The sequence below is a fragment of the Lacerta agilis genome, chromosome 3 (genome assembly GCF_009819535.1).
Source record: "Lacerta agilis isolate rLacAgi1 chromosome 3, rLacAgi1.pri, whole genome shotgun sequence".
In the NCBI taxonomy this organism is placed as follows: Eukaryota; Metazoa; Chordata; class Lepidosauria; order Squamata; family Lacertidae; genus Lacerta; species Lacerta agilis.
The window spans coordinates 56883500-56889249 of NC_046314.1; positions in this window are offsets into that span (position 1 = coordinate 56883500).

Below are 5750 nucleotides of genomic sequence, written 5' to 3' on the forward strand. Positions count from 1 at the left end.
GAGCCTGAATGTCATCTTCACCAGGATCTGTTACCGTCAGCGCTCATTTATCCATTATTGGAACGTAAATGCACTTTTGCTGTTGCTCTTCCCCCGCCTCGCTCTGTTGGCTTGGTAGATGCAAAAGTCCTCTAATCAGGTCATTGTACTAATAAAAGAAGCATAGCACTAAACGGTTTGCAGGGAGTTTTTGAGGCGGATTCATGTCAGATGGAAGCTTCTAGGGCACATTGTTCTCTCTCCCTCAGCACCTTGATGAACTCACGGCCAGAAGCCCAGAATAGAGCCAATCTATCGAGGGTATTTTAGATTTCTCTCAGCTTCAGCAGAATTTCGTCAAGGACATTCCTGTCATGTTCCAAGGCACGCTTGCTGTACTTGGCTTTCTGCACAGGGTGTAGCTGGAGGAACCGACTGACTGTCTGTCTGTCATGGCACACTGCTGATGTTGGGAAGGGAACCAGGCAGCCGCTGTTTTTTCTTCACTTCCTCACTTCCCTTTCTTTCCTGATCCTTCCCATCTTGTTCTCCATTGTGTGGTCTTTCTCGTCCTTTCTTTTTTAGCAGCTAGATTGGCCCACTTGCTGCTGGGCTTTAAATTTTGTGGATGATGACTGACTAATGAATTTACACTTCTACCAAAGACTCCAATCTAGGCCTTTAACAGCTGTGTGATGGGCAGAAATTCAACAGGTGAGGCTTGTTCCATCACCACATCCCCGTGGTAGGAAATATTGCGCCTGCTGAATGCTTGCCAGTCTTGAAACCATTAAAGCTGCAGAATCTTTGGGCATTTCCAGGGAACCTGTTTATCGAACATTTGTACCAATTTGTTTGCAGGGAGATTAGATGACGTTGGCTGTTAAGGAGCTTTCACTCTTATTTGTTTGGGGGGAGGTTAGATGATGTTGCACCAAAGCTTGTGTTATGCCACATTTCCCTCAATATTCTCATTATCACAGAAAGTCTGTCCCTTGGGGGAAGTGGGTCCGTTGCTATAATAGCGCAGCACTGAATTTGCCATTGTGTGGTTTAATCCCACCTTAAAATAGCAACAATCTTGAAAGTGCCCTTTGTCTGGAGAAAAGGTTGTGACATTGTAGATTAAGAGTGGGCATGTGGAGTAGGAAATGTGATGGAGGATTGAACTGGAGTGTACATTTGTGATTCTTGCTTCACTGAGGCCCTCGAATCTACTTCCATGAGACAAAAATGACAAAAGTAGATCTGAAGACCTTCATATGTCCAAGGCATGTAACAAATCCCTGAAAGCCACTGAGAAAAAACCACAAAGCTCCAACTTCTGGAGGGGGGAAACAATTTTGAGCATAGGAGCTGTGTTTATGTGTGAGAGTGCTTAGCCCTCCCATCACTGACTTTTGAAAAAAATGCCAATAAATGACCCTTGCCAGTGTTCAAATTAGGGTGGGGGTGGGGGACCCTAAGGATGCCACGCACTTATCATCCCCCAAAAGGAGATTCAGCACCCTCCCCCCCCAAAAGGAGACAAGAGAGGACCCTGGTTTACATAATATTTGCATGTGTTAATTTATATGGGCAGTCCTTACCCCCATCAGCTGCCTACTTCATTTACAAGCATAGCCCTCCCCATTGGGCAGCTGTCTGTTTATACCAAAAATATAAAAAAAAATCATTCATACAGCACCAGCTGCCTCCAAGATACATAGGGTAGCACCAAATGTCCAAATCTGAAGATGCCACCAGAGTGGGATGATTTAATTCATCCAGAAAAGAAGACTGACTTAAGTAATTATTTAAGCAAATTTACCATGTTGTAAATCATGCATTTCCTAAGCAAGAGTACATATTTATCTGTTGTTCTAGCAATTAAAACCTATTCAGTCACAACTAAATAAAACTTTCCTGCTCCGTAGGAGCATAATCTAAAACCTCTGTTTATGAAACACTTATATCTTCCACATGACACCATGGTATCTGCTTAGAGGCGCAATTTTGAATTTTTTTTTTAAACTGTATATATGTACATGATATTTAGCTAGATGCCTAGTGATATCTCCTTTTTGGTCTGCAGTTGCCTCTCTTCCATCAAAGCCTTCCTGAGGTTAAACAAAAGCTTAGTGAGGATGGGAACGATCTTGTTTTATGCTACAATATGAATGAATTTAAATGTTTCTGCAAATGATGCTACTTGTGTGATGCTGATCACACACAGAGAATGTAAGTTTTTCTGCAGAAAGCTCTTAGGCTTCTTTTGTCCTGGCCTGTGGAATGGCCCCTGTAGAAACATTTAAAACTAGTCACTTAATAATGCAGAATATAGCACAGTGGGAAACAATCATAAGCTGGCATGGCGAGGAACAAAATAACCTCGTAAATCTTTTCCATCCATTGTTTTCATTATTTCATATCTGGGCCTTCCTCTGGCAAATAGCTGCCAACTAGGCATGGGATTTTGTGACATGTCAAAGCTCTTTTATTCCTGTGACCTTGGCAGCCTTGCAGTGTGAACCAAGGAGAGCCGAGATTCATGAGGTGGTATTTTGTAGAGGTCTCCTAAATGGGCTATGATTTAACTTTTGCATTTAATTTCTGCAGGACAAGCACCTGATACTTATACAGGGAATGAAAAACACTTGCATATTCTGGTATGTCTTTTATGTAATAAATGGCAAAGGGATTCTTGGTGCATTCACACACACACACACACACACACACACACACACACCCCAGCACTAGTTTATATAAATCTTGTGTTCATTCTCCTCTTTCCTTTTACTTTAATGATTGTCCTAAGACAAAAGGAGTAGGATATTCTAGGAGGAGGAGGAGGAGGAGGAGGAGGAGGAGAAGAAGAAGAGTTTAGATTTGATATCCTGCTTTTCACTACCTGAAGGAGTCTCAAAGCGGCTAACATTCTCCTTTCCCTTCCTCCCCCACAACAAACACTCTGTGAGGTGAGTGGGGCTGAGAGACTTCAGAGAAGTGTGACTAGCCCAAGGTCACCCAGCAGCTGCATGTGGAGGAGCAGAGACGCGAACCCAGTTCACCAGATTACAAGTCTACCACTCTTAACCACTACACCACACTGGAGCAGAATTGAAAGCCAGTTCACAAGAAATGAAGACTGCATTTGAAATGCTCCCCATAGGTTTCTGTTTGCATGCAAATGAGGATGGGAATACATCTGTGCCCACTATCATATGCATAGACCTCTAGGTGTCTCATACTAGCTAATGATTAATGCCTCTATGTCAGGGATGAAGAATCTGTTGTTCTCCAGATGTTGCTGGACTACAGTTCTCAACATTCCTGATTCTGGCCATTCCAGATGGGGCTGATAGGAGTTGGAGTCTAATGACATCTAGAGTGCTGCACTCAGGGCCGGATTTAGGTTTGATGAGGTCCTATGCTACTGAAGGTAATGGGGCCCTTTATATGTCAAGCTGTCCTTTGCCAACAAAAAAAAGGTTGCCTTTTTGTTGTTGAATATATGCTACATGTTAGAGACCAACTAAGTTTGTTCTTGGTATGAGCTTTTATGTGCATGCACACTTCTTCAGATACACTGAAACAGAAATCCCCAGACCCTTAAAAGAAAGAAGTATATTATATATATATTATAAAGAAGAAGTATATTAATAGTGAAATAATTATTAAGCTCTAACTACAACACAAAACATTGTTCCTGTATGTAGGTTTTATTTTATTCTTTTTTATCTTATATTTTGGAAATGTACATCCAGGTTTTTTTTTCTTTAGTTTTTTTTTGGGGCCCCCAAGAGAGTGGGGCCCTAAGCTATAGCTTGTTTAGTTTATGAGGATAGAAACATGTACCCATTGTTGGTTCCCAGATAAACCATTTTTCTCCTAACAGTAAAGCAGGTCGCTCCACCCCACCCAGAAGACATTGCTTGTGATGAAGTCCTCCTACATGTGTTTCTCCAAGGTCCAAGCTAAGTGCCTTCTTCAGTCAGAGAGGAGTCATCAGTCCTAATGGTGTGATAAAATATATTTGAAGACTTTAATAAATCACAGGAGGGAAATGTAAAAACAAACAAACAAACAATTGGGGAGGGAGAGTCTATGGTTCTAATTAAGTTCGAAAGAAGGCCTCAAAATACAGGAAGGTAGTTTTAAAAAATCATTATGATTTGTTTCAGCATTTCAGATAAGTGCACCAAGGACTAGAATCTGATTGTATAAACTCTTCTGACACGTAACAGACCATTCTGACTTCTAAGATTTAAGTCAAGTGATGACAGACTGGTTACATATTGGGAGAAAAGGGCTCTGGTGAGTCTTTTTCTCCTTTTCATGGAAAGGAAGTTGGTCTAGTTTCTCACTTTGACAAATTAAGTTCCTTTAAAAAAAAGCTTATTCCCTCAGCACTTATTAGTGAACACATCTAACCTTATTGGGTATCGCAATTAAGATCACACACACACCTCCTGACTGCAGCAAGTTATATTTATCACTGGCACTTGTCCTTTAAAAGTTGCAAAATGATGAATTAAATAAAGACATCCATTTGCCTCTCCCAAAGTTGGTCATGTTTTAAGACCAAAGCTTGTTAATGAAGAATACCTTACCCAAAGGGATTAAAAAATAAGCATGATATTCTTGACGCCTTTTTGCCCTGTCATGTGGTTAAAAGTAATCAACTGACATAGTGATGAATTTAACTCCACATTCAACCTGTGAAATTCTCGTTGAGACTAGGCCATCATTTTGCACATACCTTTCATGAAGTGGCTGTAACCTGGACTAGATTCATGCAGGAGCTTGATATCAGGGATGGGGGATAACTTAAATTCAGTTTATATTCAAAGGCAAGCCTACCTCATTGGCAATTTTGAAAAAGCAACACAATGCAGCACACAAACAAAAACACAATCATGCTTTGAAAATTGCACTTCTCTGAACTTTGCAATGTTTATATTAGGAGAAATTGCTTACAAAAATATGCATATTAAGGAAATTGTTGATGAATTTTCTTGAGGCTTAAAAAAGAGAGAATCACATACTGATGTGGAAATGTGGAGAAATGAACTTAAGACGGGGTGGGGTGGGCGGAAATGAGAAACTGAGTGAAACTGAAATCGACAGATTTGTACAACCTTATACAGTAGGTTGGGAACAGATCCCTCGGTGATTCTGGAGATGAGGGGCAGGTTTCTGCTCCCTCACTATTGCATCCATGATATATGTTCATTTGCTTTAGCTAGGGCCCCTGAGAAGTGACTCAGCCTAGCTGCGTAAGCCTACCTTTTATTACAGATCCCTTCTCTAGTTCTGTTTTCCATGTGCTTCAGTGTTGGGAACAAATACACAGAGAGAGCAAGAAGGCTGCAAATGGCATATGGAGATCTCTTCAGTGGTCAGAAAGGATAGATACACCTTTGAGCTTAGGAGAGACAGGGCCAATTTAATGGATAGGCATGACTAATAGGCCTTATCCACACATACAACAGAGATGCCAAACTATTAAATCTCCAGATAGAGACAGTGCAGCTTGAGGTCCTCCAGATGTGTGTGTGGGCTGTAGCAACGACTCTGGGCAATGGAAATTGTCCAAACCTGAAGCCTCTTGCTACAATTAACCAGCATAAATAGGATCCTGGCGACCTGAGCTACAAGTTGTATGCAGTGTTTCACCAGGTCAGATGTTACATTATTTGGGAGGAGGAGGAGGAGGAGGAGGCCGGGCAGGAAATGGATGTGTGCAAGGCCAAGAATCACTTCCTTAAACCAGGTTAAGGAAGTAACAC